The 14,266-nt window shown below is 44.7% G+C and overlaps 1 protein-coding gene across 6 annotated transcripts in view; it reads right to left on the minus strand.

Moving 5' to 3' along the window:
* BRF1 (BRF1 RNA polymerase III transcription initiation factor subunit) overlaps window positions 1-14,266 on the minus strand; it is a 119,124-nt gene that overhangs the window by 48,596 nt on the left and 56,262 nt on the right. The window lies entirely within an intron of this gene.

Here is a 14,266-nt window from a genome sequence, read left to right on the forward strand (position 1 = left end):
AGACTAAAATGGTGCGGGGATGAGGGCCTTAGCACAAAAGGCGCTGCTGCAGGAAAGATCTGCTGAGGGCCACTGGGAGCAGCAGGCATGGCTTCAGGGAGAGGCAGGTTATTGCACAGCCACTAAGCTCCTCCCTGCAATCTTCCAGTAACATGTGCACGTTAACATCCCCCCTCCCCGGGGAGGCGGACTCAGTTTCCCTCCCGTTTCTGAGTGCGGCTGGACTCAGTGAGTTGCTTCTAAGGGACAGAGGATGGAAAAGAAACACGTGAGACATTTTGTGGAGGACTCTGGCAGTGTTCTAGGCCAACATCACCAGTGCCAAGTCACATGACCTGAGGTAGCCCTGCTATGGGGCAAAGAGAAAGGCGCCATGTCTCTGTGGGATCTCCCCCCAGAATCCACAGCAAACTCAAACTGAGGAACCTTCTATAAAACACCCACCCAGGACTCTTCCCGTGTGTCCAGGTTGGGAGAAACTGTCACAGATGGGAGGAGACTATGGAAGGTGAGGCTACATGCAGCCCGGGGGCCCTGACTGGACCCTGAAGCAGAGAGGGCATGAGTGGGCAGACCGGGACAGGGAGCCAGATGTGCAGCGTCGTCAGCAGCCCTGTGCCACGTGCCACACCTTCTCAGCATGGATCACTGTGCCAAGGTTATGGACCATGTGTGTGTTACCGGGAAAGCTGGGGACCGGAATGCTCAGGGTGCTATATCTGCAACTCTGCTGTAAGTCTGCAGGTCTGACACTATTTTAAATAAAAACTTTTTAAAAACCCACAGAACTAAAAGGAGAAATAGCTATCTGTAACACAACATGGTAAATCAACTATACTTCGACAACGACAACAACAACAAAAAACAAACAAAAAAAGAAATAGCTATCTCAAAACTTGGAGGTTACAGCTAGACCAAAGCTTAGAGAAATGTACAGCTTAAATACAAATATTAGAAAAAGAAAGCCTGAAAAACTGATGAAGTTTCCAACTTAAGAAGCCAAAAAAGAATAATGAACTACACAGAAGATGTGGAAGAAAGAGAATAATAAAGAACAGAACCCAATCAAATAGCAAACAGACAGCAGAAGATCAACAAAGCCAAATTCACTCTTTGAAAAGATTAACACAATTGCTAAACTGACCAATTCCTAGCAAGATCAATGAAGAGAAAAAGGGATAAAGCGTAAATCACTAATGTCAGGGATAAAAGGAGAGCATCACTAAAAATCTAGGAAACGCAGTAAAAGCATAAGAGGATATCACGAAAGACCATGACAACAAATCTGAATTTGAATTACTGAAACAGATATTAAATTGAAAAGCACATCTTACCAAAACTGACAAGAAGAAATAGAAAACCTAAGTGGTCCCAGTAAAATCCTATTTAAAATTGTCCTGTTAAAGAAATGTATCTGTAATTAAAATCTCCTTACAAGGAAAACTCAAAGCCCAGATGGCTTCGCTAGTAAATTCTTCCACACATTTAAAGAAGAAACAGGCAAATCACACATAGCTCTTACAGAGAACAAAAAAAAGAACAATGCATCGAGACCCAATGAGATTTATTCCAGAAATGTGGGGTGAGCTTCACATTCACAAAATCAATCAGTGTAATTAATTACAATAACAAAATTAACAGAAAATATATATAATCATTTCAATAATACAAAGAAGCATGTGACAAAATGCTAACATCATTCTCAATAACAGAGAAATACTGACCACTTCCCATCACTGTCAGGAATCAGACAAGAACACCCAACCCCACCATTCTATTCAGCACCTCCCTGGAGAGTGTAGCAACACACAGCAATAAAAATGTAACAAAGCCCTGAAAATAAATGATGACCATAAAGACGGGAAAGGAAGAAGCAATAATGTCTAGTCCTAGACCACATGAGTGTTAATGAAGGAGAGAATTTATAAACTATTAGATTTCATAAGTAAGCGAAACAAATTGATCTACAGATTCAATGCAAATCCCAATCAAAAAACTGGCAGGTTTCCCTGTGGAAACCAACAAGCTGATTCTAACATTTATTTTGAAACGCAAAGGAGCTAGAATAGCCAAGACAATCTCGAAGAACAACAACAAAGCTGGAGAACTCACACCACCACGTTACCACTGGAATGCCCAGTGATCAGGACAATGTAGCACTAGCTCAGGACAGACAGACCAACCGACAGCAGTTACAGAGTGTGTCTGTGGTGTCTTACCAGAGTCTGGAATTGACTCCTCCGTCTACGGTCACTTTATTTATGGCAAATGGACCAATGCAATTGACTAGGAAAGAATGGTCTCTTTGACAAATGGTGTTGTAACTGGATGTCCACAGTGAAAAATGCAAACCTCGAGAGAGCGGATCAAGATGGTGGAGAAGTAGGATGCGGAGCTCACCTCCCACAGATACATCAAAAATACATCTACAGGGGCTTCCCTGGCGGTCCAGTGGTTAAGACTCTGCGCTTCCACGGCAGGGGGCGCGGGTTCGATCCCTGGTCAGGGAACTGAGATCCCACATGCTGCGAGGTGCGGCAAAAAATTTTTAAAAATAAAAAATACAATCTACCTGTGGAACTCTCACAGAACATCTACTGAATGCTAGCAAAAGACCTCAGACCTCCAAAAGGGCAAGAAAATCTCCACGTAACTGGGTAGGACAAAAAAAAAGGGAAAAAAGAGAGAAGGGAATCAGGACAGGACCTCTGCCCTGGGAGGGAGCTGTGAAAGAGGAAAGCTTTCCACACACGGGAAGTCCCCTCACTGGTGCGGAGATCTGTCAGGACAGAGGGGAGCGCAGAGCAGAGAGAGACCTGCACAGAGGATCGGTGCCGACAGGCTCTCCACAGTCTGAGACGCCCGTCCACTGGGACCGGTGGGGTCTGGGTGCTGAGGCTTGGGCTTTGGAGGTCAGACCCTGGGGAGAGGACCGGGCTTGGCTGCACGAAGACAGCCTGAGGGGCTGGGGTGTGGTGAGCCACAAATGAGGGAGTCCAGGAAGAAGACTGGGCCTGCCAGAGAGGCAGGGCATCACTGTTGGGGGGCACACAAGGAGAGGAACGGGCCCACCACAGGAGCTTCTTTCTCCATGCTCTCACGCGGCAGGGCACCGCCTGCAAGAGCTCTAGGGGCGGGCGCTAGTCACTGCTGCCATCTCAGACTTCAGAGGCAGTGCGGGCCAGCGCTGCCAAGGGTCCTGTGAGCAGGTGCAGGTCACTGCCCCCACCTTCCCGGAGCATAGGCAGCCCACCACTGCCAAGGGTCCCTCGAGCCGGCGCCAACCACTGCCCCGTCTCCCGAGAGTACGTGCAGCCAGCTGCCTCCACCAGGGACCCATGACCAGAAGCCAACCGCTGCCCTGTGCCCCCGGGAGCATGCGCGTGGGCCATGCACCTGCACGCCCCTCTCAAGGGGATAAATGCCGGCACATGCTGAAGAAGGAGACGGCAAGCGTCCAAAGCAAGAACAGCCCTCACGCCAAAAACATATGAAACCCACACAAGCTACACAGAGACGCGCCGGCATATACACAGCCCTCCGGGACGACAGTAGAGATTTGTTTCTCCTGAACTCACAGAGTAAGAGAAACATAAACAGGGCTTCCCTGGTGGCGCAGTGGTTGAGAGTCCGCCTGCTGATGCAGGGGACACGGGTTCGTGCCCCGGTCCAGGAAGATCCCACATGCCGCGGAGCGGCTGGGCCCGTGGGCCATGGCCGCTGAGCCTGCGCATCTCTGCAACGGGAGAGGCCACAACAGTGAGAGGCCCGCGTACCACAGAAAAAAAAAAGAGAAACATAAACAAAATGAAGAGGCAGAGGAAGCACTCTCACTTAAAAGACCAAGAGAACTCCCCTGAAAGGGCAGTGAAACCTCTTCAGTCTAACAGACACCAGGTTCAAAAAGTCAGTAATGAAAATACTGAAAGAATTAAGAAAGGCTATTGACAGAAATGCAGATTACTGTAAAAAGGAACTAGAACTATAAAGAGGAGCAAAGAAAAATTAGAAAATTCATTTGCTGAGACAAAAGCTGAGCTAAAGGCAGAGAACCAGAATGAATAATGCAGAACAAAGAATAAGTGACCTGGAGGACAGAATAGTGGAAATTGCCCAATCAAATCAGCAGACAGAAAGCCAAATGAAAAGAATGAAAGCAATATAAGAGACATATGGGATAATATAAGCAAGCCAATGTACACATAATAGGGATTCCAGAAGGAGAAGAAAGAGAAAAGGGGACCGAGAATGTGTTTGAAGAAATTGTGGCTGAGAAATTCCCAAACCTAAAGCAGGAAACAGACATCCAGATACTGGAAGTATAGAGGGTCCCAAACAAGATGAACCCAGACAGACATACACCAAGAAATACTATAATGAAAATGACAAATGTAGAGATAAAGAGAAGATTCTAAAGGCAGCAAGAGAAAAACAGAGTTAATTACAAGGGAACTCCCGTAAGGCTATCAGCTGATTTCTCTGCAGAAACACTGCAGGCCAGAAGGGAGTGATAAAATACACTCAAAGTCTTGAAAGAAAAAACTCTGCAACCTACTGTAGAATACTCTACCCAGCAAGATTATCATTTAGAATAGGAAAAATAAAGAATTTCTCAGACAAGCAAAAACGAAAAGAATACAGCAATTACTAAACCTATCCTGAAAGAAATATTGAAAGGTCATCTCTAAATAGAAAAGAAGCAAGAAGATATAGGAAGGAAGAAATCACAATTGGACAGTAAATCACTTAAATTATCCAGTTAACAGATCAAAAAGAAAAAACACCTATTTGTAAAAGCAATGATAAACACAAGGAACAACAAAAGGATAAACATGAAGATGTAAAAAGGGACAACAAAGTCATAAAATGTGGGGAAGGACAGTAAGAAAATGCAGATTCTTTTTCTTTTTTTTTGGAATGTGTTTAAGCCTATATGACTATCAGTCTAAAGCAAGCAGATATAAGGAGGCGTTGACACACTTGAGAAACAGGGCAACCGCAAATCAAAAATATACAACAGATTCACCAAAACCGAAAAGAACACAAGCATGAAAGGAAATCATCAAACCACAAAAAGAAAAACAAAAAGAAAGGAACAAAGAAGAAACAAAGAATCAGCTGCAAAACAAGGTCTGAAATGGCAATAAATATATATGTACCTTAAATGTCAATAGACTGAATGCTCCAATCAAAAGACACAGAGTGGCAGACTGGAGTTTAAAAAAACAAGAGCCAGGCTTCCCTGGTGGTAGATCAGTGGTTAGGAATCCGCCTGCCAATGCAGGGGACATGGGTTCGAGACCTGGTCCAGGAAAATCGCACATGCCGCGGAGCAACTAAGCCTGTGAGCCACAACTACTGAGCCCATGTGCCACAACTACTGAAGCCCACGCGCCTAGAGCCTGTGCTCCACAGCAAGAGAAGCCACCGAAATGAGAAACTCACACACCGCAACAAAGAGTAGCCCCCGCTCACCACAACTAGAGAAAGCCCACGTGCAGCAACAAAGACCCAACACAGCCAAAAATAAATAAATAATTTTTTTTTACAAAAAAGAGCCTATAACACGCTGCCTACAAGAGACCCACTTTAGGGCAAAGGACACACACAAATTGAAAGTGAGGGAATGGAAAAAGACATTTCGTGCAAACTGAAATGACAAAAAAGTGGGAGTCACACTATTCGTATCAGACAAAATAGACTTTAAAACAAAGGCCATGAGGAAAGATAAAGGATCAATAAAAGAAAAGGATTTTACACTCATCAACATATATGCACCTAATATAGGAGCACCAAATACATAAAACAAATACTAACAGAGATAAAGGCAGACAAGGATAGGAATACAATAATAGTAGAAGACTTTAACATCCTACTCATTCAATGGACAGATCTTCCAGACAGAGAATCAATAAGGCAACAGAGGTCCTAAATAATACAACAGTTAGACTTAATTGATACTTTCAGGACATTACATCCAATAAAAAACCACCAGAATACACATTCTTTTCAAACGTACATGGAACACTCTCTAGGACTGACCACATACTAGGGCACAAAACTAACCTCAACAAATTTAAAACTACAGGAATTATTTCAAGCATCTTCTCTGACCAAAATGCCAATGAAACTAGACATCAACCCCAGGAAAGAAATGAGAAAAAAAAAAAAAGACTACATGAAGACTAAATAACATGCTACAAATACCTTAAGACAGACAACAATGAAAGCACAACCGTACACAATCTATGGGATACAGCATGAGCAGTTCTTAGAGGGAAGTTCATAGCAATACAGGTCTTCATCAAAAAACAAGAAAAATCTCAAGTAAACAACCTAACCTACCACCTAAAAGAATCAGAAAAAGAAGAACAAACAAACCTGAAGTCAGCAGAAGGAAGGAAATAATAAAGATCATGGAGGAAATAAATGAGATAGAGATTTTTTAAAAATAGGGGAAAAAATCAGGAAAACCAAGAGCTGGTTCTTTGAAAGGGTAAACACAATTGGCAAACCTCTGGCCAGGCTCACCAAGAAGAAATGAGAACCCAGATAAACATAATAAGAAATGAAAAAGGAGAAATCTCACCTGACACCGCAGAAATACAAAACAAAAAATAAGAGAATACTATGAACAACTATACAGCAACAAATCTGACAACCGAGAAGAAATGAACAACTTTCTAGAAACATACTGCCCATCAAAACTGAATCAAGAAGAAATAGATGATTTGAACAGACCAATCACTAGAAGTGAAATAGAATCTGTTAACAACACAAAACAAAACAAAACAAAAACCTCCCTACAAACAAGTCCAGGACCAGATGGCATCACAAGCGAATTCTACCAAACATACAAAGATGAATTTAGACCAGTCCTTCTCAAACTCTTCCAAAAGAATAAAGAGGAGGGAACACTCCCAAAGACATTCTATGAAGCCACCATCACCTTGATACCAAAACCAGACAAAGACACCACCAAAAAGAAAATGACAGGCCAATATCTCTGATGAACACATATGCAAAAATTCTCAACAAAATATTAGCAAACCGAATCCAATAACACATAAAAAAGATTATACAGGGCGCAGTGATTGAGAGTCCGCCTGCCGATGCAGGGGACACGGGTTCATGCCCCGGTCCGGGAAGATACCACATGCCGCGGAGGAGCTGGGCCCATGAGCCATGGCCGCTGAGCCTGCGCTCCGCAACGGGAGAGGCCACAACAGTGAGAGGCCCGCGTACCACAAAAAAAATAAAAATAAAAAAGATCATACACCACGACCAAGTGGGATTTATCCCAAGTTCACAAGGATGGTTCAACATTCGCAAGCCAATCAATGTAATACACCACATTAACAAAAGAAAAGTCCAAAACCATATGCTCACCTCAAATGATGCAGAAAAAGCATTTGACATGATTCAACATCCATTCATGATCAAAACTCTTACCCAAGTGGGAATAGAGGGAACATATCTCAACATAATAAAAGCCATTTATGACAAACCCACAGCCAATATAATACTCAACAGTGAAAAGCTAAAAGCCCTCCTGCTAAAATCTCAAACAAGTCAAGGATGCCCACTCTCAGCACTTCTATTCAACATAGTATTGGAAGTCCTAGCCACAGCAATCAGACAAGAAAAAGAAATAAAACGTATCCAAATTGGAAGGGAAGAAGTAAAATTGTCACTACATGCAGATGACAGGATACTATATATAGAAAACCCTAAGGACTCCACACAAAAACTACTAGACCTAATAAATGAATTCAGCAAAGTAGCACAATACAAGACCAACAATCAAAAATTGGCTGCATTTCTTTACACCAACAGTGAAATATCAGAAAGAGAATGTAAAAAAAACAATACCTTTTAAAATAACACCAAAAAAATATATATATATATACACACCTAGGAATAAACCTGATCAAGGAGGTAAAAGACTTATATGCTGAGAACTATAAAGCATTAATAAAGGAAATTAAAGAGGATTCAAAGAAATGGAAAGATATCCCATGCTGTTGGATTGGAAGAATTAATATTGTTAAATGGCAATACTATCCAAAGCAATCTACAGATTTAATGTGATCCCTATCAAAATACCCATGACATTTTTCACAGAACAGGAACAGATAACCCAAAAATTTATATGGAACCATAAAAGACCCAGAATTGCCAAAGCAATCCTGAGGAAAAAAAAACACAGCAGGAGGCATAACTCTCCCAGACTTCAGACAATACTGCAAAGCTACAGTAATCAAAATGGTGTGGTATTGGTACAAAAACAGACTTACAGATCAATGGAACACAATAGAGAGCCCAGAAATAAACCCATACACCTACAGTCAATTAATCTTCGACAAAGGAGGCAAGAATATAAAATGGGAAAAAGACAGTCTCTTCAGCAAGTGGTGCTGGGAAAAGTTGGACAGATGCATGTAAATCAATGAAGTTAGAACAACACACTCACACCATACACAAAAATAAACTCAAAATGGCTTAAAGACTTAAACATAAGACATGACACCATAGGGACTTCCCTGGTGGCACAGTGGATTAAGACTCCATGCTCCCAATGCAGGGGGCCTGGGTTTGATTCCTAGTCAGGGAACTAGATGCCACATGCATGCCACAACTAAGAGTTCGCATGCCACAGCTAAGGAGCCTGCATGCTGCAACCAAGGAGCTGGTGAGCCGCAACTAAGGAGCCGAAGAGCTGCAACTAAGGAGCCCGCCTGCCACAACTAAGACCCGCACAACCAAATAAATAAATAAATAAAGGACATGACACCATAAACTCCTAGAAGAGATCATAGTCAAAACATTCTCTGACATAAATTGTACCACTGTTTTCTTAGGTCAGTCTCCCAAGGCAACAGAAATAAAACAAAAATAAACAATGGGACCTAATCAAACTTACAAGCTTTTGCACAGCAAAGGAAACCAGTGATAAAGAATCTGCCTTCCAATGCAGGGGACTCGGGTAGATCCCTGGTCAGAGAATTAACATCCCACGTGCTGCTGGGCAACTAAGCCCTCACGCCACAACTACTGAACTCGTGTACCTCAACGAGAGAGCCCATGTGCCGCAAACTACAGAGGCCCATGTGCCGCAAACTACAGAGCCCACGCGCCGCAACTAGAGAGAAGTCCAGCGCCGCAACAAAGAGCCCAAGCGCCACAAAGAAAGATCCTGCACACCTCACAAAGATCCTGTGTGCCACAACTAAGACCCAATGCAGCCAAAAAAATAAAATGTTAAAAATAAAGAATGTAAAAACGTATTAAAAAAAAAAAAAAGAACACACACGGCAGCCAAAATTGGAGATGCCAAACGTCCATGGATAGGAAAAGCAGATAAATAAGTTGTGGTATATTCACAAATGAAATTCTACGTGGCAATAAACAAAACTGCTGATATACACACACCAAAAGGACATTCTCTGTGATTCTAATTATCTGAAGCAGAAAACCAAGTAAAACTAATCGACAGTGGGGAGCTTCCTGGGGTACAAGAAACATGCTCAACCATGATCTGAGCCCAGGCCTTAAGTCATACACATTAATCAAGCAGTTCACTTAAGGCTGGTATATTTTATGCACTTTACTATACATACGTTATATCAAGAAAAACAGACAAAAAGAATAGAATAAGAAGTTTCCCTGAAAAATGCCTCTCATATGAAAGGGTTCATCAAGTCAGTGACCAATGCTCCAGCCTAGAGGCATTTCAGAACTTCAAAGATAGAGAGAAAACCCAAAAGGTCCAAATTAAGAAAGAAAAAGAGAGTGAGACGGAAACTCAGATTGGACCAAATCCCCTTGCTGGTGCCCAGGATGCCCTTTACACACTAAGTGGGGCGCCCGCTCCAGCCCCTCCCAGGCACCCGGAGGGAAGAGTCCAGGGCTTCTCTCTCACTGAGCTGCACCTCAGTTGGGACCTGAGCACGTTCCCAATAAACCAGAGACGGCCCAAGAGAGGGACCTGTGCGGGCACCACGCCTCCAGGGAGGGAGGGGGCCAGGAGGCGCAGACCCCCGCGTGAACGGAATCACAATCCAAGCCGTCTGTTCCTCTCCCAACTCTCGTTTTCTAAGAAAGGCACCCAAAACCTAACACAAAGAGTAACAGTTGAAGTAAAATCCTAGATTTCAACCCAACCCAACAGACTGGGGGCAGGTGGTGGGAAGTGAAAAGACAGGAGTCCTTCCCCGGGGGAGGACAACAGGTCAGCTCCGGTCCGGTCCGGAGAAAAGAGGCGCCTTGTGGAGAGACGGCACCCCTCGGTCCCTGCAGCCCCCACCCAGACAGAGATAGGACGATAACACCGGGGGAGGCAGCCGAAGACAGGAGGGTACACCTGCCACGGTGGGCAGAGGGAGGGCCAGCCCCTCCTCAGGGGCCAGGCCGCTGGCCGCTGGCCCAGGCAGGAGCCCCGGGAAAGGTGTGAGGAGGACGACAGAGTAGGCTGCCCCCCAGGCTCTGGGCTTCCCCGAACAGCTGAGTGGGCTCCACCTCGGCCTCAGACCTCACCGAGCCCGTTCCGAGGAGTCCGCGAGTTCTGCTTTGATTTTGTACTTAAACCAAGGGCTATTTGAAGTTTTTTTTTAAATTAGGTGGGTTATTTCTCTTTCTTTATTGCTAGTTTCCAGTTTTACTTCCGTGAATATGTCTGCATGATTGCTGCTCTTTACAACTACAACTGATTTGAGTCTGATGTACCACCTATTCTTGGTTTTGGAAATATATACGTTCTTTTTTTTTTTCCTTATAAATTTATTTATTTTCTGGCTGTGTTGGGTCTTCGTTGCTGCGTGCAGGCTTTCTCTAGTTGCGGCGAGCGGGGGCTGCTCTTCGTTGTGGTGCGCAGGCTTCTCATTGCGGTGGCATCTCTTGTTGCCGAGCAACAGGCTCTAGGCGCGTGGGTTTCAGTAGTTGTGGCACATGGGCTCAGCAGTTGTGGCTCGCAGGCTCTAGAGCTCAGGCTCAGCAGCTGTGGTGCATGGGCTTAGCTGCTCCGCAGCATGTGGGATATTCCCAGACCAGGGCTCGAACCCGTGTCCCCTGAATTGGCAGGTGGATTCTTTTTTTTTGCTGTACGCGGGCCTCTCACTGTTGTGGCCTCTCCCGTTGCGGAGCACAGGGCTCCGGACGCGCAGGCTCAGCGGCCACGGCTCACGGGCCCAGCCACTCCGCAGCATGTGGGATCTTCCCGGATCAGCGCACGAACCCGTGTCCCCTGCATTGGCAGGTGGACTCTCAACCACTGCGCCACCAGGGAAGCCCGGCAGGCAGATTCTTAACCACTGTGCCACCAGGGAAGTCCGGAAATAGATACATTCTCTATAGGGGATAAACTTCTTCATGTGCAGAAGATCTTAAAGTCAGCCACAGAGAAAAAGAAACATTATGTGATAGCACCAGCTAGAAGAAAGCAGGTGGAACTAGGCCAGTACAAGTGGGATTGAAGGCCAGAGCACTACTTTAGCAACGGAGACTCAGGCTACCAGCCAGGAATAATTGTGAATTTGTGTTCACTAAGGAGTTCCCTGGTGGTCTAATGGTTAGGGTTCCGGGCTTTCACCACCAGTGGCCTGGGTTCAATCCCTGGTTTAGGAACTGAGATCCTGCAAGCTGCACAGCACGGCCTAAATAAATAAGTTTGTATGCGCTAAACTTCTATACACATAGTCTTAAAACAAGGCAAAACAAAAGACCAACAAAACTATGGGTAGAAATGGACAAACCCACAATCATCACGGAGATCTTAATATGCCCTTTCAGTGACAGACAGACAGACAAGCGGAACCAAAATCAGTGAGCACTGGAGGAAATCTGACCCAAGTGACATGTACAGAACACCCCACTTTTTGCAGAAAAAGATTTTCAAGTGCCCAAACTGATTGTAATTGACCATATGTTGGGCCACAACGCAAGCGTCAAATCATTTCAAAAGACTGAAATCCAACAGAGTATGAGCTCTAAACACAGAAGATTCAAGCTGGAAGAGCCAACAACACTAATAAACCCATGGGGTCAAAGGAAAAAGCTCAATGGAAAAATTTAAAACATTTTGATGCGAGTCATAATTAGAAGCCCACCACCTGCCCTCACGGTAGTCAGCCGACGCGGGTCAGCCGACGCGGATGTCAACCCTACTGGACGGGGAGTTGCGGCCGAGTCCTATGCTGGCCACTCCCATCCACAGCAGCTACAGGAGGCGGGTCCTCGAGAGCCAAGGAGAAGGTGACCAGCATATAGGCAAGGATGCTGGACCTCACCAAGCCCATCTTCCCAGCATGCAAGTGAAGATCGCGGAGCTTAGGGACACACCCAAGACGGAGGCACTCTTATGTGCCGTAACATTCCTGACAGCGTCCTCACAGAGTGTCTGAGAGGTCCCAGCAGAGGGTGTCCCTGGCCTGAGCTGACCACAGCCAACATCACACTTAATGGTGAGAGACTGGACACTTCTCCTGAAATCAGGAATAAAGACACCGGGATTCACCGTGGTGCTGGAGGTTCTAGCCAGGGCTGTCAGGGAAAGAAATTAAAAGGTGTCTAGGGCTTCCCTGGTGGCACAGTGGTTGAGAGTCCACCTGCCGATGCAGGGGACGTGGGTTCGTGCCCTGGTCCGGGAGGATCCCACATGCCGCGGAGCGGCTGGGCCTGTGATCCATGGCCGCTGAGCCCTGCGCGTACCAGAGCCTGTGCTCCGCAACGGGAGAGGCCTCAGCAGTGAGAGGCCCGTGTACCGCAAAAAAAAAAAAAAAAAAGGTGTCTAGATTGGAAAGTATAGCAAAAGCTATATCTATTTTCAGATGTCGTGATCTTATATATAGAAAATTCTCAGGAATCCGCTAAAAAAGCTATTATAATACGTGGGTTTTTCAAGGGCTGCAGGATACAAGATCAATATACGAATACCTCTCATATTTCTATACACTGGCAGCAAACAACCAAAAAATGAAATTTAAAGAGCAAGTCAATTTACAATAGTCAAAAAGAATAAAATATTAGGAATAAATTTAGCAAAGAAATGTACAACTTATACTCTGAAAACCATAAAAATTGTTGAAACAAATTATGGAAGACCTAAATCAATGGAAAGACATTCCACGTGTCAGGTCTCAGAAGACTTCATCTTGTTAAGACAGCAATACTCCCTGAATTGGTCTACAGAGTCAATGTAAATCCCTATCAGAATCCCAGTTGGCTGCCTTTGCAGAAACTGACAAAACTGAACCTAAAATTCATATGTAAATTCAAGGGACTCAGAATAGTCAACAAAACAATGTTAAAAATGAAGAACAAATTGGGAGGACTCACACTTCCTGATTTCAAAACTTGCTACAAAGATGCAATAACCAAAACTGTGTGATACTAGCAAAAGGACAGACACAGACCATGGAACAGAGGGGAGAATCCAAACCCTCACGTTACGGTCACTGACTTTTGACAAGGGTGCCAACTGAATACAGTCTGTTCGGCAAATGATGCTGAGAAAGCTGGATATCCACATGCAAAAGAGTGAAGTAGGGCCCGTACCTTACACTAGACACAAAAACTAACTCAGAGTGGATCAAAACCTCAACCTAAGAGCTAAAACCACAACACTCAGAAGGAAACATAAGCATAAATCTTTGTGATTTGGATTGAATCAGGCAACCTTTCTTACGACACAAAAAGCACAGGCAACAAAAGGAGTAAATAAACCGCACATCATCAAAATTGAAAACCTTTGTGCTTCAAAGCATACCACCAAGAGAGTGAAAAAACCCACAGAATGGTGTGAAAATTTTTCTGCAAATCATATAACTTATAAGAGAGACCTTGTATCTAAAACACATAAAGAATTTTTACAATTCAATAAGAAGACAAATAACCCAATTAAAAACAGGCCAAGGTTTTTTTTTTTTTTTTTAGCGGCACTTGGGCCTCTCACTGTTGTGGCCTCTCCCGTTGCGGAGCACAGGCTCCAGACGCGCAGGCTCGGCGGCCGTGGCTCACGGGCCCAGCCGCTCCGCGGCATGTGGGATCTTCCCGGACCGGGGCACGAACCCGTGTCCCCTGCATCGGCAGGCGGACTCTCAACCACTGCGCCACCAGGGAAGCCCCCAGGCCAAGGTTTGAACAGACATTTCTCCAATCTGTTGCGGACTGGGATGGTTACAAAATACAACAAAAATGGCACCACACATCAAACTGCTATAAATTTGTTTTTCCTGTGCTTATCGCGACTGAAACTGTAACAAACAGGTGT

Source organism: Phocoena sinus, chromosome 2 (assembly GCF_008692025.1).
Source record: "Phocoena sinus isolate mPhoSin1 chromosome 2, mPhoSin1.pri, whole genome shotgun sequence".
Taxonomy (NCBI): domain Eukaryota; kingdom Metazoa; phylum Chordata; class Mammalia; order Artiodactyla; family Phocoenidae; genus Phocoena; species Phocoena sinus.